The sequence below is a fragment of the Pseudophryne corroboree genome, chromosome 7 (assembly GCF_028390025.1).
Source record: "Pseudophryne corroboree isolate aPseCor3 chromosome 7, aPseCor3.hap2, whole genome shotgun sequence".
NCBI classification, from domain to species: Eukaryota; Metazoa; Chordata; class Amphibia; order Anura; family Myobatrachidae; genus Pseudophryne; species Pseudophryne corroboree.
This window is the reverse complement of record NC_086450.1, coordinates 497,398,768-497,422,841: the sequence shown is the minus strand read 5'-3', so window position 1 is coordinate 497,422,841 and position 24,074 is coordinate 497,398,768. Positions and strand designations below refer to the sequence as shown.

At 44.0% G+C, this 24,074-nt stretch overlaps 1 pseudogene; it reads right to left on the bottom strand.

The window, feature by feature from the left end:
• Positions 1 to 12,580: 12,580 nt before the first annotated feature.
• On the bottom strand, positions 12,581 to 12,699 carry LOC134946236 (5S ribosomal RNA; annotated as a pseudogene).
• Positions 12,700 to 24,074: the final 11,375 nt, after the last annotated feature.

Below are 24,074 nucleotides of genomic sequence, written 5' to 3'. Positions count from 1 at the left end.
GAGATGGAGCTCGTGCTCTCAGGAGAGGAGACAGGCCCCGGTATGTGAGGAGACAGGATCTTGGCAGCAGTTGATGAGAACAGAGAGGCACCAGAGGAGAGTGGTACCTCAGGAGCTGAGGAGAGGAATTTACCTCATGTGAGAGATGGAGCTCGTGCTCTCAGGAGAGGAGACAGGCCCCGGTATGTGAGGAGACAGGATCCTGGCAGCTTGGGGCAGCAGGAGAAGGAGCAGCAGAATAGCGGCAGCACTGACAGGGATCAGTGACAGCCAGAACATCGCTCAGAGGACAAGGGAGTAGAGAGGCATCAGCATCAGTCAGCGTTCAGGTTCCTGCATGTCTCTTCTAGAGGAGGCTGTGCAGTAAGTTGTGCAAGCAGAGCAGCCACAGCAGCTTAATGGAGACGAGCAGCGCAGCATAAAGGAGAGGTCTGTACAAACTCACTGCACCTCTCACACATCAGGGGTCAGATAGTAACGGGATGGCCAGTGGTTACCTGTCTTTACCAGCAGTAGTCAGAATGCTAATAACATACTTCCCAACTGTCCCAATTTTTGCGAGACAGTCCCGTTTTTTGTGATTGTCCCACTGTACAACCAACGGGCCGCAGTATCCCGCAGTGGGGGTGGGGGGCAGTTGGGAGGCTCTGTCACTCACTGCACTGCTTAGCAGAGCAGCGGTGAAAAAACAGCGTCTATTCACGGGAGATAGAGGGTCTGGAGGCATGCCAGCAGCTCAGATCACTGGCCATGCCTCCATAGTGATGGGAAATGGTGATTGACAGGAAGTGACCACTTGGAGGTGTTAACGAGAAGTGGTTGCAAAAATGCAGGCGTGTCATGGCTGTTTTGGGGCGTGTATCTGCCATCAGCTGGAAGCTCACACATGCAAAAACATGGTGTCTGTGCCGCTACTGCTGTGCCCAGTCTGCATAGCCGTACAATAACCCTTACACCCGATGTTCCGCATATTTACCTATAGACTGCGAATGTGTACGCAGTTGCGAATGAATTTGCGATAGCTCCATTGGGCACCTGTATTCTTTTCTGGGCGGCAGCTTCACTTGCTGATATTAGCAGCTCCGTAGCCTAGAAAATTGTAATTGCGTGCAGACATGAATTTGGCTCTCAGGGCGGGATGTACTGAAGGGAAAATGCAGTAAAATCCCTGTTTTTAGGGGTTTTACTGCATTTTCATATGTACTAAGACCCAGTCACCAGGTTTTTGCCACCAAGGTGGCGATACCCTACAGAAGTCTATGGACTTCTATTGCACCTAGAGATGAGCGCCTGAAATTTTTCGGGTTTTGTGTTTTGGTTTTGGGTTCGGTTCCGCGGCCGTGTTTTGGGTTCGAACGCGTTTTGGCAAAACCTCACCGAATTTTTTTTGTCGGATTCGGGTGTGTTTTGGATTCGGGTGTTTTTTTCAAAAAACCCTAAAAAACAGCTTAAATCATAGAATTTGGGGGTAATTTTGATCCCAAAGTATTATTAACCTCAAAAAACATAATTTACACTCATTTTCAGCCTATTCTGAACACATCACACCTCACAATATTATTTTTAGTCCTAAAATTTGCACCGAGGTCGCTGTGTGAGTAAGATAAGCGACCCTAGTGGCCGACACAAACACCGGGCCCATCTAGGAGTGGCACTGCAGTGTCACGCAGGATGTCCCTTCCAAAAAACCCTCCCCAAACAGCATATGACGCAAAGAAAAAAAGAGGCGCAATGAGGTAGCTGACTGTGTGAGAAAGATAAGCGACCCTAGTGGCCGACACAAACACCGGGCCCATCTAGGAGTGGCACTGCAGTGTCACGCAGGATGTCCCTTCCAAAAAACCCTCCCCAAACAGCACATGACGCAAAGAAAAAAAGAGGCGCAATGAGGTAGCTGTGTGAGAAAGATAAGCGACCCTAGTGGCCGACACAAACACCGGGCCCATCTAGGAGTGGCACTGCAGTGTCACGCAGGATGTCCCTTCCAAAAAACCCTCCCCAAACAGCACATGACGCAAAGAAAAAAAGAGGCGCAATGAGGTAGCTGTGTGAGTAAGATTAGCGACCCTAGTGGCCGACACAAACACCGGGCCCATCTAGGAGTGGCACTGCAGTGTCACGCAGGATGGCCCTTCCAAAAAACCCTCCCCAAACAGCACATGACGCAAAGAAAAAAAGAGGCGCAATGAGGTAGCTGACTGTGTGAGTAAGATTAGCGACCCTAGTGGCCGACACAAACACCGGGCACATCTAGGAGTGGCACTGCAGTGTCACGCAGGATGTCCCTTCCAAAAAACCCTCCCCAAACAGCACATGACGCAAAGAAAAAAAGAGGCGCAATGAGGTAGCTGACTGTGTGAGAAAGATAAGCGACCCTAGTGGCCGACACAAACACCGGGCCCATCTAGGAGTGGCACTGCAGTGTCACGCAGGATGTCCCTTCCAAAAAACCCTCCCCAATCAGCACATGATGCAAAGAAAAAGAAAAGAAAAAAGAGGTGCAAGATGGAATTATCCTTGGGCCCTCCCACCCACCCTTATGTTGTATAAACAAAACAGGACATGCACACTTTAACCAACCCATCATTTCAGTGACAGGGTCTGCCACACGACTGTGACTGATATGACGGGTTGGTTTGGACCCCCCCCAAAAAAGAAGCAATTAATCTCTCCTTGCACAAACTGGCTCTACAGAGGCAAGATGTCCACCTCATCTTCACCCTCCGATATATCACCGTGTACATCCCCCTCCTCACAGATTATCAATTCGTCCCCACTGGAATCCACCATCTCAGCTCCCTGTGTACTTTGTGGAGGCAATTGCTGCTGGTCAATGTCTCCGCGGAGGAATTGATTATAATTCATTTTAATGAACATCATCTTCTCCACATTTTCTGGATGTAACCTCGTACGCCGATTGCTGACAAGGTGAGCGGCGGCACTAAACACTCTTTCGGAGTACACACTTGTGGGAGGGCAACTTAGGTAGAATAAAGCCAGTTTGTGCAAGGGCCTCCAAATTGCCTCTTTTTCCTGCCAGTATAAGTACGGACTGTGTGACGTGCCTACTTGGATGCGGTCACTCATATAATCCTCCACCATTCTATCAATGTTGAGAGAATCATATGCAGTGACAGTAGACGACATGTCCGTAATCGTTGTCAGGTCCTTCAGTCCGGACCAGATGTCAGCATCAGCAGTCGCTCCAGACTGCCCTGCATCACCGCCAGCGGGTGGGCTCGGAATTCTGAGCCTTTTCCTCGCACCCCCAGTTGCGGGAGAATGTGAAGGAGGAGATGTTGACAGGTCGCGTTCCGCTTGACTTGACAATTTTGTCACCAGCAGGTCTTTCAACCCCAGCAGACCTGTGTCTGCCGGAAAGAGAGATCCAAGGTAGGCTTTAAATCTAGGATCGAGCACGGTGGCCAAAATGTAGTGCTCTGATTTCAACAGATTGACCACCCGTGAATCCTTGTTAAGCGAATTAAGGGCTGCATCCACAAGTCCCACATGCCTAGCGGAATCGCTCCGTGTTAGCTCCTTCTTCAATGCCTCCAGCTTCTTCTGCAAAAGCCTGATGAGGGGAATGACCTGACTCAGGCTGGCAGTGTCTGAACTGACTTCACGTGTGGCAAGTTCAAAGGGCATCAGAACCTTGCACAACGTTGAAATCATTCTCCACTGCACTTGAGACAGGTGCATTCCATCTCCTATATCGTGCTCAATTGTATAGGCTTGAATGGCCTTTTGCTGCTCCTCCAACCTCTGAAGCATATAGAGGGTTGAATTCCACCTCGTTACCACTTCTTGCTTCAGATGATGGCAGGGCAGGTTCAGTAGTTTTTGGTGGTGCTCCAGTCTTCTGTACGTGGTGCCTGTACGCCGAAAGTGTCCCGCAATTTTTCTGGCCACCGACAGCATCTCTTGCACGCCCCTGTCGTTTTTTAAAAAATTCTGCACCACCAAATTCAAGGTATGTGCAAAACATGGGACGTGCTGGAATTTGCCCATATTTAATGCACACACAATATTGCTGGCGTTGTCCGATGCCACAAATCCACAGGAGAGTCCAATTGGGGTAAGCCATTCCGCGATGATCTTCCTCAGTTGCCGTAAGAGGTTTTCAGCTGTGTGCGTATTCTGGAAAGCGGTGATACAAAGCGTAGCCTGCCTAGGAAAGAGTTGGCGTTTGCGAGATGCTGCTACTGGTGCCGCCGCTGCTGTTCTTGCGGCGGGAGTCCATACATCTACCCAGTGGGCTGTCACAGTCATATAGTCCTGACCCTGCCCTGCTCCACTTGTCCACATGTCCGTGGTTAAGTGGACATTGGGTACAACTGCATTTTTTAGGACACTGGTGAGTCTTTTTCTGACGTCCGTGTACATTCTCGGTATCGCCTGCCTAGAGAAGTGGAACCTAGATGGTATTTGGTAACGGGGGCACACTGCCTCAATAAATTGTCTAGTTCCCTGTGAACTAACGGCGGATACCGGACGCACGTCTAACACCAACATAGTTGTCAAGGACTCAGTTATCCGCTTTGCAGTAGGATGACTGCTGTGATATTTCATCTTCCTCGCAAAGGACTGTTGAACAGTCAATTGCTTACTGGAAGTAGTACAAGTGGGCTTACGACTTCCCCTCTGGGATGACCATCGACTCCCAGCGGCAACAACAGCAGCGCCAGCAGCAGTAGGCGTTACACGCAAGGATGCATCGGAGGAATCCCAGGCAGGAGAGGACTCGTCAGACTTGCCAGTGACATGGCCTGCAGGACTATTGGCATTCCTGGGGAAGGAGGAAATTGACACTGAGGGAGTTGGTGGGGTGGTTTGCGTGAGCTTGGTTACAAGAGGAAGGGATTTACTGGTCAGTGGACTGCTTCCGCTGTCACCCAAAGTTTTTGAACTTGTCACTGACTTATTATGAATGCGCTGCAGGTGACGTATAAGGGAGGATGTTCCGAGGTGGTTAACGTCCTTACCCCTACTTATTACAGCTTGACAAAGGGAACACACGGCTTGACACCTGTTGTCCGCATTTCTGGTGAAATACCTCCACACCGAAGAGCTGATTTTTTTGGTATTTTCACCTGGCATGTCAACGGCCATATTCCTCCCACGGACAACAGGTGTCTCCCCGGGTGCCTGACTTAAACAAACCACCTCACCATCAGAATCCTCCTGGTCAATTTCCTCCCCAGCGCCAGCAACACCCATATCCTCCTCATCCTGGTGTACTTCAACACTGACATCTTCAATCTGACTATCAGGAACTGGACTGCGGGTGCTCCTTCCAGCACTTGCAGGGGGCATGCAAATAGTGGAAGGCGCATGCTCTTCACGTCCAGTGTTGGGAAGGTCAGGCATCGCAAACGACACAATTGGACTCTCCTTGTGGATTTGGGATTTCAAAGAACGCACAGTTCTTTGCGGTGCTTTTGCCAGCTTGAGTCTTTTCAGTTTTCTAGCGAGAGGCTGAGTGCTTCCATCCTCATGTGAAGCTGAACCACTAGCCATGAACATAGGCCAGGGCCTCAGCCGTTCCTTGCCACTCCGTGTGGTAAATGGCATATTGGCAAGTTTACGCTTCTCCTCCGACAATTTTATTTTAGGTTTTGGAGTCCTTTTTTTTCTGATATTTGGTGTTTTGGATTTGACATGCTCTGTACTATGACATTGGGCATCGGCCTTGGCAGACGACGTTGCTGGCATTTCATCGTCTCGGCCATGACTAGTGGCAGCAGCTTCAGCACGAGGTGGAAGTGGATCTTGATCTTTCCCTAATTTTGGAACCTCAACTTTTTTGTTCTCCATATTTTATAGGCAGAACTAAAAGGCACCTCAGGTAAACAATGGAGATGGATGGATTGGATACTAGTATACAATTATGGACGGACTGCCACGGTTAGGTGGTATAAAAAAACCACGGTTAGGTGGTATATATTATAATAATAATACAATTATGGATGGACGGACTGCCTGCCGACTGCCGACACAGAGGTAGCCACAGCCGTGAACTACCGCACTGTACACTGGTTGATAAAGAGATAGTAGTATACTCGTAACAACTAGTATGACACTATGACGACGGTATAAAGAAAGAAAAAAAAATACCACAGTTAGGTGGTATATATTATAATAATAATACAATTATGGATGGACGGACTGCCTGCCGACTGCCGACACAGAGGTAGCCACAGCCGTGAACTACCGCACTGTACACTGGTTGATAAAGAGATAGTAGTATACTCGTAACAACTAGTATGACACTATGACGACGGTATAAAGAAAGAAAAAAAAATACCACAGTTAGGTGGTATATATTATAATAATAATACAATTATGGATGGACGGACTGCCTGCCGACTGCCGACACAGAGGTAGCCACAGCCGTGAACTACCGCACTGTACACTGGTTGATAAAGAGATAGTAGTATACTCGTAACAACTAGTATGACACTATGACGACGGTATAAAGAAAGAAAAAAAAATACCACAGTTAGGTGGTATATATTATAATAATAATACAATTATGGATGGACGGACTGCCTGCCGACTGCCGACACAGAGGTAGCCACAGCCGTGAACTACCGCACTGTACACTGGTTGATAAAGAGATAGTAGTATACTCGTAACAACTAGTATGACACTATGACGACGGTATAAAGAATGAAAAAAAAACCACGGTTAGGTGGTATATATTATAATAATAATACAATTATGGATGGACGGACTGCCTGCCGACTGCCGACACAGAGGTAGCCACAGCCGTGAACTACCGCACTGTACACTGGTTGATAAAGAGATAGTAGTATACTCGTAACAACTACTATGACACTATGACGGTATAAAGAATGAAAAAAAAACCACGGTTAGGTGGTATATATTATAATAATAATACAATTATGGATGGACGGACTGCCTGCCGACTGCCGACACAGAGGTAGCCACAGCCGTGAACTACCGCACTGTACACTGGTTGATAAAGAGATAGTAGTATACTCGTAACAACTAGTATGACACTATGACGACGGTATAAAGAAAGAAAAAAAAATACCACAGTTAGGTGGTATATATTATAATAATAATACAATTATGGATGGACGGACTGCCTGCCGACTGCCGACACAGAGGTAGCCACAGCCGTGAACTACCGCACTGTACACTGGTTGATAAAGAGATAGTAGTATACTCGTAACAACTAGTATGACACTATGACGACGGTATAAAGAATGAAAAAAAAACCACGGTTAGGTGGTATATATTATAATAATAATACAATTATGGATGGACGGACTGCCTGCCGACTGCCGACACAGAGGTAGCCACAGCCGTGAACTACCGCACTGTACACTGGTTGATAAAGAGATAGTAGTATACTCGTAACAACTAGTATGACACTATGACGACGGTATAAAGAAAGAAAAAAAAATACCACAGTTAGGTGGTATATATTATAATAATAATACAATTATGGATGGACGGACTGCCTGCCGACTGCCGACACAGAGGTAGCCACAGCCGTGAACTACCGCACTGTACACTGGTTGATAAAGAGATAGTAGTATACTCGTAACAACTAGTATGACACTATGACGACGGTATAAAGAAAGAAAAAAAAATACCACAGTTAGGTGGTATATATTATAATAATAATACAATTATGGATGGACGGACTGCCTGCCGACTGCCGACACAGAGGTAGCCACAGCCGTGAACTACCGCACTGTACACTGGTTGATAAAGAGATAGTAGTATACTCGTAACAACTAGTATGACACTATGACGACGGTATAAAGAATGAAAAAAAAACCACGGTTAGGTGGTATATATTATAATAATAATACAATTATGGATGGACGGACTGCCTGCCGACTGCCGACACAGAGGTAGCCACAGCCGTGAACTACCGCACTGTACACTGGTTGATAAAGAGATAGTAGTATACTCGTAACAACTAGTATGACACTATGACGGTATAAAGAATGAAAAAAAAACCACGGTTAGGTGGTATATATTATAATAATAATACAATTATGGATGGACGGACTGCCTGCCGACTGCCGACACAGAGGTAGCCACAGCCGTGAACTACCGCACTGTACACTGGTTGATAAAGAGATAGTAGTATACTCGTAACAACTAGTATGACACTATGACGACGGTATAAAGAAAGAAAAAAAAATACCACGGTTAGGTGGTATATATTGTAATACAATTATGGATGGACGGACTGCCTGCCGAGTTCCGACTGCCGACACAGAGGTAGCCACAGCCGTGAACTACCGCACTGTACTGTGTCTGCTGCTAATATAGACTGGTTGATAAAGAGATAGTATACAATACATACAACAATATACTACTATACTGGTGGTCAGGCACTGGTCACCACTAGTCACACTGGCAGTGGCACTCCTGCAGCAAAAGTGTGCACTGTTTAATTTTAAATTAATATAATATTATGTACTCCTGGGGGCTCCTGCTATAACAACCTGCAGTGCTCCCCAGTCTCCCCCACAATTATTATAAGCTTTGCCTTTTATACATTGATGTGCAGCACACTGGGCTGAGCTGAGTGCACACAGACTGAGTCACACTGTGTGACTGGCTGCTGCTGTGTATCGTTTTTTTTCAGGCAGAGAACGGATATAGCAGAGAACGGATATATTATATTAAAATAAATAAAAGTTAACTAACAACAACTGCACTGGTCACTGTGGTAAACTCTGTCTGACTCTGCACAATCTCTCTCTCTCTTCTAATCTAATTTCTAATGGAGAGGACGCCAGCCACGTCCTCTCCCTATCAATCTCAATGCACGTGTGAAAATGGCGGCGACGCGCGGCTCCTTATATAGAATCCGAGTCTCGCGAGAATCCGACAGCGTCATGATGACGTTCGGGCGCGCTCGGGTTAACCGAGCAAGGCGGGAGGATCCGAGTCTGCTCGGACCCGTAAAAAAAACATGAAGTTCGTGCGGGTTCGGTTTCAGAGAAACCGAACCCGCTCATCTCTAATTGCACCCGCTGCTGAACGCTGCACCCATTGACCAGCAGAGCACCCCCCCCCCCCCTCTCCTCACCTCTCTCCTGGCAGGCTCCTGGTGCAGCAGCACGATCCCCCGCCCCCTTCTCACCCTCAGCACAGCCATTTGTCCTTCTGACTGCAGGGGGAGAAGAAGGAGCCCGGGGACCCCAGCAAATGTCATCTTCTGGGTCTGGGAGGTGATAGACCCCTTAGAGATGCCCTGCAATACTTCTCACAGGTCTTGCGGGGGTCTCTGTCACCCCGTTGCGATAATTGCATACGTTAGTACACAGGTTCTCAAACTCGGTCCTCAGGACCCCACACGGTGCATGTTTTGCAGGTCTCCTCACAGAATCACAAGTGAAATAATTAGTTCCACCTGGGGATGTTTTAAAATGTGTCAGTGAGTAATTAATACACCTGTGCACCTGCTGGGTTACCTGCAAAACATGCTCTGTGTGGGGTCCTGAGGACCGAGTTTGAGAACCTATGCGTTAGTACATATGCAAGTAGCATCACTGCGGTGGACGGCAAGGGGCAGTGATGTATTTTAATACATCCTGCCCACAGTCTGAGAGAGCTCCTAATACACCTAATACAGACTGAGATTAATAGAATTTAAATCTGTATAAACCATTAATCAGGTAACAGAGTAGAATTTTAATACATAGAGGTTTAAAATAATAATTTTCCATCTTTGAGTTTTCTTCCCCTCTGACATATTTTACCTCATATTTTCAGTTATTATCACAATGATGGGGAAACTTACCCTGTTCCTTCTACATATCTGCGACCCATGCAGACACAGGATGCCACTTAGGGGTACATTTACTAAGCAGTGATAAGAGCGGAGAAATGAGCCAGTGGAGATATTTCCCCATCAACCAATCAGCAGCTCTGTATCATTTTATAGTATGTAAATTATAGATGTTACTTCAGTACTGATTGGTTGCCATGGGCAACTTCTCCACTGGCTCACTTCTCTGCTCTTATCACTGCTTAGTAAATGTACCCCTAAGACCCTTATCTACTCACTGGTCATCTCCAGACTGGACTACTGTAATCTCCTCCTGACTGGCATTCCTGACAAATACCTCTCTCCACTCCAATCTATCCTCAATGCTGCTGCCCGGCTCATCTTCCTCACCAAACGCACTACGTCCACCTCCCCTTCCTACAAGCCCTTCACTGGCTTCCCTTCCCTTTCAGAATCCAATTCAAGCTTCTCACACTCACTTACAAAGCCCTCACCCACTCCTCTCCCATCTACATCTCTGACCTTATCTCCCTCTACACTCCCACCCGTCCTCTTCACTCTACCGACTCTCCTGCCTACAGATTACCTCCTCCCACTCCTATCTCCAAGATATTTCCGGTGCTGCTCCCATTCCATGGTATTCCCTAACTCTCTCCCTCAGACTCTCCACCTCTCTACAGAACTTCAAACGGGCTCTCAAGACCCACTTCTACACCAAACTCAGCCAAATCTCATCCTATCCCTCTGTTCCACGCTCGGTCTACCCCATCTGTGTCACCCCTGTCTGTCTACCCCTCCCCTTTAGATTGTAAGCTCTCTCGAGCAGGGCCCTCTTCCCTCGTGCTTATCCTTTTTCTTACTTTAATAAACTTCAACTGCCCCAAATCCTGCAGTTTTCTGCCACCTGATACTTATCTCAGTGCTGATGTATTTATATTTAGTTACCCTGTACTTGTCCTATACTGTCTTCAACTGTAAGTTGCTGTTTTCCTGTTTTGATTATTTGTTTATGTACTCTATAACTGGTCTCGGCGGAACCCTTGTGGCGCCATATAAATAAAGGATGATAATAATAATAATAATAATAATAATAAGGACCTGTTCTACCTGACTCTGAGGAAACACAACTACTCAGGATTTAGCAATGTCACAGAGCTCTCTCATCCTGCCACAGGAAGGTACATTCATCCTCACATGCTCATACTGATCCTGTGTCAGCAGCGTCAGGTCCAGAAGATCATCTACTGTAGGATGGGCTCCACATTGGAGTAACAGAGATGGACAGTGGTTACCTGTCTTTACCAGCAGTAGTCAGTATGCTAATAACATACCTCCCAACTGTCCTGATTTTCACGGGACAGTCCTGTTTTTTGGGACTATCCCACCCATGGGCTGCAGTTGGGAGGCTCTGTCAATCTGCTAAGCAGAGCAGCGGTGAATAGATGATGTGCGCATGCACACACCGTCTATTCACTGGAGACAGAGGGAGAAGGGCCATGCCAGCAGCTCATAGAGCACTGGCCATGCCCCTTCAATGATGAAAATAGGGGCATGGCTCCCGACTGTGGCACTCCAGAGAAGCCATGTCCCCTTTCAAATAGACCATGCCCCTTTTCCTGATGCGGGCACGGCATTGCCGCGCAGTTGTCCCGATCACCTATTTTCAAATGTTGGGAGGTATGTAATAACTTGTGACTGAGCCAGCATATTATGACAGGTTTAAACACTGCTCTGCTGCAAAGCCTGTATGTAATATGGCCCTCCACTGACCGAGTAAAAGGGCCTCTAGCCACCTGTAACACAGGACAGAAGGCTTTATACACTGAGGCCCAGATTTATTATTTTAACTGTCATTTTTCAAAAACAGCCTGTAACATGGCAGCTAGGAGCTTATTGGCTGATAAATTCCACAGTGATAAAGTATCAGCCAATCAGCTCCTAGCTGCCATGTTACAGGCTGTGTTTGAAAAAAAGACAGTTAGGAGCTGATTGGCTGGTACTTTATCTCTGTGGAATTTAGCACTCTCTGAGTCTTGATAAATCTGTGCATCTCACCAGGGGCATTTTAAGAGAGGAGGGGACAGGTGCCATGCCCAGTGTCCACCCACACTCCGCCTCCAACACGGCCACAAGGCCACCCATAACACCCCCCGACACTCCCTGATTTACGCCCATTTTTAATATAAATTGTATATAAATTTCATAGTTTGATATCATTTGATATCAGTTTTTTTCATTAGTCATAGGGCGATCGCAAAAGTCTCTTACAAGACATGTGTTTTGGCGTAGGGGGAATTGAGTTGAGGGTACCGCCCAGGACTATGTTATATGTAAAATAGATTGTGTGATTGAGTTTCCAAGAAAACCGACAAGTTAGATTACAATCTAGCATTCATCACCGTCTACCAATTAATATCAAATTTTTTGTGTAGACAAGATGGTGATCGTCAGTGGTGCTCCCATAGGTCAAAAGACATCATTGAATATGGAGAAAAAGAAAAAAGAAGTGGCCTTTGTTGGGAGCACTCGCTCTTGGAAAAAGTTATAGAATTAATTTTGTGATGATGAAGTAGTTAAAACATAACTTTTAATAGAAACTGATTTATTATAAAATATAGACACACAGAATCTACATAATTAAATAGATAGCTACAGTATGTTAATCGTGAACCATAAATTCAGCTGCATCTGTGAATTTATTGATGAATTCATTAAACATTATTTTGCATATCTGCTAAATGTATTCAAAAGAAACTGCAAAGTCAGCTATGTTGCTTGTATGATGCCAACGGTAACCTACAACACCTGGTATTCCCTAATGGTCTCCCTCTTAGGTACTGACCAAGCCCTACATTGTATTGCTTCCAAGATCAGACGTGAATGGGCATATACAATGTGGTATGGTAGTAGGTTACGTATTGATCAGCAGCGTTAGGTGCAGTTATTATAAAGGATACATAAGAAATAGTTATCACTGAGCCTGACTACAGTAATCAATGCAGTGCTTGACCAGGGTTGTTTAGTTAACCATCATTTCGCCATTTTGCAACCCAATCTTATAGGTATACAGGGGTTCAAATCATCTGGTCAGTATAGGTTTTCGTCCATAAGGCCCATATTTTTATGGACCTAACAACGCCACTAGAAAGACTGGTCCATATATGCTTGCACAATTTATGTAGGCAAATCAACACTGTTTTATGATCCAGAGAGATGATATCTCTATTGCTGATCAAATCTCCCTATTGAGAGTATGAGCATAAAGTGTGAAAAATAATCAATTGTAACAATGACAATAACTTTTGTAACAAAGGCAAACATTAAATCCTCAAATAGGACTGTAACAAAAGGGGCTGAGACTGTGACGATCTAACCCTTCTACTCTTCTCCCGTCATGCCAGCATCTTTGGTATAGGATGGGGAATAAGAGCGGGCAGAGTACAGTCACACACCTAGAAAAAAGATAAGGAGACTTTTAACACTCAGGTTAGTAAAGAGATATTCTTGATGTGGATATACACCACAACGCAAGTGGTCCGTCTCAATATTTATCCCAAAGTGCGAGTCAGTCATAAACAAGAGAAAGAGGCACAGGATGGTCATATATATATATATATATATATATATATATATATAAAGAGGTTAATATTAAGCAAATATATGCATATGGAAAGAGGTTCTCAGTAAGCCACTTTTCTTTAGCTGATAAGTAGAATTAAACCCCGTCAGACAGGAAGTTACAGATAATGCCTTTGCAACACAATTAGAAACATTTCAATGCTCAAAAAATGTAACATGTGTAGGCAGTGATACATTTACAGTATTTGTATCTATAATAATAAATGTTTGGAAAGCCAATTAATGCAGCACTGTAACAGCTCGTGCACCAGTGGTAGATCGTTACATTTCTAACATTACATTTACATCTGCATAGATCACTGCTTGAAAATACCAGACGTCAGTTGAAAGTAATATCAACACTATAATACCCAGAGCCCCAAGGGTTAATTGCTGTAGCGTCCGAATACTCCCAACTAAGCATGTGTACTGTAGATCGCAAAAAATCATGTACTTGCACATATCACCGTTGGTCAGTACTGGAATATCATAAACAGCTGTCAGTGACACTTACAATCAAAGCACCAAGATTTAGTAATTAGCAAAAACTTGCTGGAAGACCAACATGTCCAATATCATGATTGCATGTATAGCTAGGAGGGTAATTCTATATAAATTAGGGAAAAGGAAAAATGCTTATATGCCTGTATGCATCTCCCTGTTTGCTGAATGCCGCTGACCACTATACACCATGCGGCGTGTGTGCAAGCAGCTCGCCTGGTCAACTCCCCTGCCGGTCACGTGAGCGCGCCCTCCGTGACCGAGAACACATCACCCAACGTACGTTTCACAACAGCTTGTTCACGGGTTGCGTGAACACTGAATGCCATGGCTCTGTTTTATCTGGGAGGCCACCAATCGCGGCTCTCCCTGCTAGATCATTACAGTGGAGTTCCATTATTAATCACATTATGCCTGGCCGTATGAATTGATGAGCTTCATATTAAAGATATATGCCTCAAATTACATGAAATAAATAGTTGTTAAATATAATGCTTATATAATAAGTAGGAGCTTATTTGCCCCATTAAATTAAGATAAAAATAGTAAAAGAAAAGAAGGAAATATGAAAAAAATGAGATGAGAAGATTACAAATAATTAGATGTTTAAATAATACCACGTGTTTATAGATAATGTGAAATATGGAGGGAGGACGCCGCAACTTGTATGGATGATATTAAAGTTTAAAAATTATCATTGTGTCTTCATTTATAGGAGTAATAAAAGTTATTGAAAATGATGTATATATTTTTGCTGTATAATGAAAGGAATTAATGAATATAATGGTCTGTGAACAAAATGTGTGAGGTGTACATGTGAATGTGGAAGGGAGACCTTTTGAACCTGAAGGAAGGGATATGTAAGTGTTGATGGAAATTGCTGGAGATGAATGGAATGGATAATAGGGGAGGGGAAAGAAGAGAGGGGGGAGGTTTGAGGGGGAAAAAATTAGTGAGTGTGTACCTGTTTAGTGTGGTGAGGTCTACACTAAATTGTATGAGTTGCTGATATTACTGGGTGATTGTGTAATACTACTGAAGTGGAGATTATAGAAAAGGTATGTGTGAAATTGATGAGAATGCCTAACTATGATGGGTCCATGAATGATGTAAAGAATGGGCCAAGAGAAAAAATGTGGGTGTTATTTACAAAAACTGTGAATGATAGCACACAGTGAGTGATGAAAATATACAAATGTGAAAAGTGACATGCTCGTGAAGTCATGATGTGTAGTTGTGTGATGAATTGGTGCTTATGCATGTGTGCCAATGTAAGGTTATGTAAAGTTTAATGCAATGGAATTAATGATCATGAAATGGAATGATGGCCGATTCAAGTTGAGAGGAATGCTCCAAAATTGATGGATTTGTTAACATCCTCTTTACGTAAGAGGATGTTAGTCCAATCTCCACCACGTATGCCCAGTTTAACTTTTTCGAGACCACACACTTTCAATTCATCCCACCATCCTGCATGTTTGTGTAAGAAGTGTCGTGCCACAGAGGGGAGTTTCTTCATTTTTTCGAGATCTTTGGTCGCATTACGGATGGATCCTACGTGTTCCAATATTCTTTGCTTCAGTGATCTGGTAGTCATACCTACATATCGTTTACTACAGCTGCAGGTAATGCAATAGATCACCCCTTCTGTGGAGCAATTAATAAAGTGTCTGAATTTGATGGTTTTACCATACCGATCCTGAATACTGTCAGTCTTATGGATGTATTGACACGCTTTACAATGACCACATGGGTATGTACCCATTGTTGCCAGTGTCTTTACTCGGAATTGCTGGAAATCACTGGTAACCAGCCTATTTTTCAAGTTTCTCGATCTCCTCCAGCTCATGGAGACTTGTGGTCCAAGTTTTTCAGATCGGATGGGATCCAAGTGTAAAACTGCCCAATGTATCTGAATGGCTTGTTTCACGTGGTACCATTCTCGGCAGAAGCCCCCAACAAATCTAATGGTGTTATCTTCATGTTTCTTTTGCTTTTTGTCAAAAATGAATTGCTCTCTCTTGATAGTCTTCAGTGCCCATCACTTGTCCGTTCATATAACAGCACCTCTATCAGAGGATAAGAAGGACTGCAAACACGGATTGGGTAATATAAACCTCTCATCCTAAACTGGGTAATCTACCGGATACATCATATACTAACTGTGATCTCCCTATATTGCAAGACTCTATGGGGGTAATTCCAAGTTGATCGCAGCAGGAATTTTGTTAGCAGTTGGGCAAAACCATGTGCACTGCAGGGGAGGCAGATATAACATGTGCAGAAAGAGTTAGATTTGGGTGGGTTATTTTATTTCTGTGCAGGGTAAATACTGGCTGCTTTATTTTTACACTGCAAATTAGATTGCAGATTGAACACACCACACCCAAATCTAACTCTCTCTGCACATGTTAAATCTTCCTCCCCTGCAGTGCACATGGGCCCTCATTCCGAGTTGTTCGCTCGCTAGCTGCTTTTAGCAGCTTTGCACACGCTAAGCCGCCGCCTACTGGTAGTGAATATTAGCTATGCAGAATTGCGAACGAAAGGTTTGCAGAATTGCGAAAAGAATAGCGATTAGAAATTTCTTTGCAGTTTCCGAGTAGCTCGAGACTTACTCTGCCACTGCGATCAGTTCAGTCCTTTTCGTTCCTGGTTTGACGTCACACACACGCCCAGCGTTCGCCCAGCCACTCCCCCTTTTCTCCAGACACTCCCGCGTTTTTCCCTGAAACGCCTGCATTTTTTCACACACACCCATAAAACGGTCAGTTTCCGCCCAGGAACACCAACTTCCTGTCAATCACACTCCGATCACAAGAACGATGAAAAAACCTTGTTACGCTGTGAGTAAAATACCAAACTTTTGTGCTAATTTACTTGGCGCAGACGCACTGTAAACATTGCGCATGCGCAGTTTGCGACTTATCGCACCGATGCGAAGAAAAAGAACGAGCGAACAACTCGGAATGAGGGCCATGGTTTTGCCCAACTGCTAACAAAATTCCTGCTGCGATCAACTTGGAATTACCCCCCATATTCTATATTGTTCCAGAGTCAGGAGCCAGCATTCCACCTTTTATAAATTGCCATTTAGATCTTATATATACCTCAAAAGCACTTTATTCTATTTTACATGCATGAATTTTTAATATAATATTGATTGTATAAATAAATATATTTTTATTTTTTCAAACCGCAGTATATTGTTTCTTTTCTTAAAACCCTAGCGCTACTATTAATTTTATATATATATATTCTATTTTTAAGGAGCCTTACACACTCCACAGTAGCTGCTTAGCTGTACAATCAGTCCTCTCCTTTTTCTATATCTGTAAGTTTCTGTTTAGTGTAAACTGCAGCGCGCGCATCTCAATCTGGCAAAACTTTTTAAACTGGACTATACCAGGTTGGCGGATCACAATTTTTTTTCCTGATATTTACCTTCGGGGTTTAAAGGATAATCTAAGACCAGGTCTTTCAGACTGTCAAAGTTAATGTGTTGCGCATTATCAACATTGAGCCTTATACCTTTTCATTGTTTAGGCGATAGCGGTATTATTTGGGGCCTGATGAGACAAACTCGGTTATATGTGTCCCCGTCGGCAGTTTGCTAGTCAGCGCACCTAGATAACCACCCAATGGCAGATTCCAATCTCCAGACCTGCTGAAAAAAATCACAGAGTCTGTATCATAGTTAAGACAACGGTCTTGTAATCTATCCAATAGACTGTACAATTCAATACGGGCCTATGCCATTGTCACTGCGGCAATGAAGATATTATTATTTTAGTATTTGAAGTAATGGGGGTATATTTACTAAGCTCCCGATTTTGACCGATTTTGCGTTTTTTCTTCATCACGGGAATTTACTAAGCACAAATCTCGGCAGTGATGAGGGCATTCATATTTTTTTTGAAGTCCAAGAAAAAAAATACGAATGAATACACCATCGGTCAAATACGCCTGTTATTTGATAGAACTCGGTCATTTACTAAAATTTGTATTTCACAAACACTGCCGGCAATAGCCAAACACTGCCGTGAATAAATACAAATCGTAAAAAAAAGCAGTTTTAAAATAGACCTGCTTTTTTTTACCGTGTTCTAATAGGCATGCACGGATCCGTGAGATCCGTGCATTTTTATCAGTGGGAAGGGGTGGGAAAGTGTTAATTTTTCCCAAAAAAAATGCGTGGGGTCCCCCCTCCTAAGCAAAACCAGTCTCGGGCTCTTTGAGCCGGTCCTGGTTCACAAAATATGGGGAAAAAAATGACATGGGTTCCTCCATATTTCATAAACCAGCACCGGGCTCTGCGCCTGGTCCTGGTTCCAAAAATATGGGGGACAAAAAGCGTAGGGGTCCCCCATATTTTTGAAACCAGCACCGGGCTCCACTAGCCAGGTACATAATGCCACAGCCGGGGGACACTTTTATAGTGGTCCCTGCGGCCCTGGCATTACATACCCAACTAGTCACCCCTGGCCGGGGTACCCTGGAGGAGTGGGAACCCCTTAAATCAAGGGGTCTCCCCCTCCAGCCACTTAAGGGCCAGGGGTGAAGCCCGAGGCTGTCCCCCCCCCATCCAAGGGCTGCGGATGGGGGGCTGATAGCCTTTTGAAAAAATGTGAATATTGTTTTTAGTAGCAGTACTACAAGTCCCAGCAAGCCTCCCCCGCAAGCTGGTACTTGGAGAACCACAAGTACCAGCATGCGGTGGAAAACCGGGCCCGCTGGTACCTGTAGTACTACTACTAAAAAAATACCCCCAAAAAAAACAGGACACACACACTGTGAAAGTATAATTTTATTACATACATGCACACCTCCAAACATACATACTTACCTATGTTCACACGAGGCTCTGTCCTCTTGTCCCTGTAGAATCCTTGGTGTACCTGTGAAAAAAATTATACTCACATAATCCAGTGTAGAATCTGACCTTTGTATAATCCACGTACTTGGCAAAATAATAGAATGGAAACCCGACCACGCACTGAAAGGGGTCCCATGTTTACACATGGGACCCCTTTCCCCGACTGCCAGGACCCCCCCTGACTCCTGTCAAAGAGGGTCCCTTTAGCCAATCAGGGAGCGCCGCGTCGTGGCACTCTCCTGATTGGCTGTGTGCTCCTGTAGTGTCTGTCAGGCTGCACACGGCAGAGATACAATGTAGCGCCTATGCGCTCCATTGTATCCAATGGTGGGAACTTTGCGGTCAGCGGTGAGGTTACTTTCGGTCAACCGCTGACCGCAAAGTTCCCACTGGATTATGTGAGTATAATTTTTTTCACAGGTACCCCAAGGATTCTACAGGGACAAGAGGACAGAGCCTTGTGTGAACATAGGTAAGTATGTATATTTGGAGGTGTGCATGTATGTAATAAAATTATACTTTCACGGTGTGTGTGTCCTGTTTTTTGGGGGGTATTTTTTTTGTAGTAGTACTACTACAGGTACCAGCGGGCCCGGTTTTCCACCGCATGCTGGTACTCATGGTTCTCCAAGTACCAGCTTGCGGGGGAGGCTTGCTGGGACTTGTAGTACTGCTACTAAAAACAATATTCACATTTTTTCAAAAGGCTATCAGCCCCCTATCCGCCGCCCTTGGATGGGGGGGACAGCCTCGGGCTTCACCCCCGGCCCTTAAGTGGCAGGAGGGGGAGACCCCTTGATTTATGGGGTTCCCACTCCTCCAGGGTACCCCGGCCAGGGGTGACTAGTTGGGTATGTAATACCAGGGCCGCAGGGACCACTATATAAGTGTCCCCCGGCTGTGGCATTATGTACCTGGCTAGTGGAGCCCAGTGCTGGTTTCAAAAATACGGGGGACCCCTACGCTTTTTGTCTCCGTATTTTTGGAACCAGGACCAGGCGCAGAGCCCGGTGCTGGTTTATGAAATATGGGGGAACCCATGTCATGTTTCCCCCCATATTTTGTGAACCAGGACTGGCTCAAAGAGCCCGAGGCTGGTTTTGCTTAGGGTAGGGGGGACCCCACGCATTTTTTATTTTTATTTTTAACAGTTATTTTTTTTACGAAAGGTGCACAATGAAGACCTGCACGGATCTCACAGATCCGGCCGAGATTCATTGTGTTAATGTCGGCAGTGTTTTACTATTCACTCCCGTAAAACACTGCCAAAAAATACAAATGACATCGACATCGGAAAATACGAAAATGCAGAATACGACAGCTTAGTAAATTAGTCGTAATAAATTCAAAAAGTTGCAAAATTACACTTTCGATGTCATTCGTGATTGAACTTTAACCTCATTTGGAAAAATACGAATTTTAGTAAATATACCCCCTGGTCTTTAGCATATTTCCAATTCACCATAACTGTATCATCATCTATAAAGTCTGAAGCAGACACATCATAGTTCTGTAAAAATGTGTATTCAAAAAGCTTGTCGGGGTTAGACACTAGACACGTGTTGGACATGTTACTACATTGACCAAACTTTCCCCATAAGGAGTTTAAAAACAATTTTGAAAATTGTCTTTTTGCAGGATTGATTTCTATGTGATCGGGTCTCAAAGACACGCCTTCATTTTTTCAAAAGGCATCTATATACGCTTGGCATTTCTCAGAGTCTGTACACCATTCGGGATAACCAGAAGCCTCTTGTTTATCCCTGAAATGCATTTGAATGTAATCTGAAAACAAATCGTCAGATCGTTCATCAAAATGTTACACCTCATAGATTTTACACAATTTGTACCCCTTGTCTACAGCCAGATTTAACTCAGGAGTATACCACGTACCCATGATTGCCCTTCTTTCCTTATTATGGACACAAGCCTCTGTCTGCCCAGACTCAGCGCATGTGCGACAAAGTTTATGTGCTCGCCCTATGTCTATTGAAAGATTTATATCAAATGTTATGAAATTTACTGTATATTCAGTTTATATAAAAAGTAGTGGGCATAAATTGTGGAGTGTCAGGGGTGTGTTATGGGTGGTGTTGTGGGCGTGTTGGAGGTGGGGTGTAGGTGGAGACTGGTCAGATACACAAACACAATAGCAGCGCTAACGGAATAATTAACTAGTGAATAAAAAGGATTGAGTGAAAAAAAACTGATCACAATTTAATTAGACATAATATTAAAACACATTAAAAACCATAACATGGCCACCGATTCGGTATACTTTTTGGTCAGATAGCTGCCTATCTAGTGTAGTCCGTTCCTATTTGAAATGAACTGGTAGAGAATTTAGGTGAAAAGACTGGAGGTGGACCAAAGATGCAGTCCCACATAAGTTATTACCACATTAAGCCGCTGGAGGTGTAGTCCCTTGAGAGTGTCTCTTTGATATACTCAAACCAAAGCAAGGTTTTTAGGGGTCCTCACTGCAACGCAGTATCCTCCTGTCATGGAGAAGATTGATGGTACTCCAGATGGATTTGTTCACCTCGGTTTTTCTGCAAGATTTGGGATCCAGTCCTGGTCCGGGCACACAAAGGCAGCAAAAGTTCCAATGGATAGTGACCAAGCAAACCTCCTGACGCGTTTCGCTGCAGGCACTGCAGCTTTTTCAAAGGTGGTTTGGGCAAGTAAACTGTCTGAGTGAGATTCCTTGTACATATGAGGAATATCATTAAACGTATCCAGACACATAGTGTCTCGAAACACTATGCTGAGGCTCATAACGGGGATCCCAAATGTCTGAAACTGATAGGCCTAGAATCTGTAGCCCAAACCATCCGTGGGGGCGTCAGATATAGAAGACTGTGCAGGCAGGAGGTTTTCTGGATGTACCAGATGAATAGTATTTACCCAGAGGGTCTAAATGAATCGGTTGAATTAAATACTGTGATCTGATTCATGACCTGTCAGGATTGGACATTAGATTTATTCAGATGTAGATAGAGATGCGGTTGGAGCTGGATAAATGTTTATACTGAGTTCTCCCTATAAACTCCCTTAGTCAGCTATATAATATTAGGGAGATACATGGCATAATGACTATGTGTCCCACAATCACTTGAAAAGTAACTAGGGATATTATTAGATCAGGATATCATCAGCCCTAGTGGGTTGTCTACTATATAAAGGTTTTCTGCATCCCTGTCTATTCCATCTTTCTTTCCCTCCCTCCTTCTTTCTCTCCCGATCAGTACCATTTCCTGTACGTGAAAAGGGTGGTCTGATTAGGGGATATGTAATTTTTTAATGTTTATAAAAAATAATTATATATAGTTCATACGAACATACACAGAATATTAATGTTTCTGAACTGCCCCATTGATTTCTCTAATGGGGTTATGTTACCTTGTATAACTGACTAAGAATATAGTGAATTAAAAACAACTTAGTAACTATATCTTACAGAAGGTCGATACAAAGTAAACTTCCAGAATGTGTCTATTTGAATAAAGGGCTGCAGCATAGCTCTAGTGATGGCGCTATTGGCCGTGGGTTTCTATGACAACGGGATCGTATCATAGCGCTATGAGCTTCATGCTCAGTCGCGCCCCTACGTCACGTGTCCATGTGATCAATGTGGTCACGTGATCGGAGAGACGCGAGACTGAGGATGAAGTCTCTGTCCTGTTGCTAAGCAGTGGAACGAATATGCGTTCCACTGAACGGAGAAACCACCTGACTCCTGATCCCGGAAGTGAAAAACTGACCGTCCGAGATAGTAAAAATAGTTCGCGATGGTATATTTTTCATGTTTTCGACTCCTCTAGAAATAAAAGAATCATAGTACTCATATGTATATGCCTCTATGTACTCATTTTCGAACTGGTTGCCATAAATGGAGACACTTTAATGTAGTCACATGTCCCCTTAACCCGGAAGTAGTTTAAGAGTTTATATATTCTGAACGAAGAGAAAAAGGTTTTTTAAGTTAGAATTCATTATAAAAGGCTATTTTAACAACTGAGTCTGTCTTAGGATTATATAGTAGTTTGCTAATTAGCTACGGATAAATGTTTTGTGTATTATTTTAACTGATTAGAAGGATTGAATGAACAGCTGATGATTAGATACCAATTACTAAGGGTATAAATACCCAGACAGTTTACTTGCCCAAACCACCTTTGAAAAAGCTGCAGTGCCTGCAGCGAAACGCGTCAAGAGGTTTGCTTGGTCACTATCCATTGGAACTATTGCTGCCTTTGTGTGCCCAGACCAGGACTGGATCCCAAATCTTGCAGAGAAACCGAGGTGAACAAATCCATCTGGAGTACCATCAATCTTCTCCACGACAGGAGGATACCGCGTTGCAGTGAGGACCCCTAAAAACCTTGCTTGGGTTTGAGTATATCAAAGAGACACTCTCAAGGGACTACACCTCCAGCGGCTTAATGTGGTAATAACTTATGTGGGACTGCATCTTTGGTCCACCTCCAGTCTTTTCACCTAAATTCTCTACCAGTTCATTTCAAATAGGAATGGACAACACTAGATAGGCAGCTATCTGACCAAAAAGTATACCGAATCAGTGGCCATGTTATGGTTTTTAATGTGTTTTAATATTATGTCTAATTAAATTGTGATTAGTTTTTTTCACTCAATCCTTTTTATTCACTAGTTAATTATTCAGTTAGCGCTGCTATTGTGTTTGTGTATTTGTATGTATTTTTGGGTGTGACTACCCCAAATTTTTAGCAGCAGCATTAGGAACGCTACACCTATTAGCGCCTGATCCTTCCTTACCACGTGGTAAAAAAAATTCCTTGCAGAGACTGGGCATTTTGGGGTGTATTTGGAGGCGTGGCCACCTGTCTCTTTTCGTTTGACAGAAAAGTGTGCTATTAATACGGAGGCCATTTTCCAAGTGATTTCTGTCCGCAGTGCAAGGCTGCCATGGGACTCTGAAGGGGTAAGTATAATTAATGGGTGCAGGGTGCATGGTGTGTGGCCCTCACAGGACCCAGGGGCCAATGTGCACCGCACATACTGCACCCATAGAAACAACTATTATTATTATTATTATTTAGTTATAAGGCACCACAAGTGTTTTGCAGTGCCATACATACAACACACATTAGAACAATACAGGGTAAACAGAACTTAATATCACAGAAAAATAAAAAAGAGCACAGGTAACAATTAGCAGCACAGTTCTCACAATATAGCTGAGATGTCAGGAAGAAAAGAAGTAATCGGCATAGTATTGGGGAGTGGGTAGCCATTGGAAGAGATGAACAG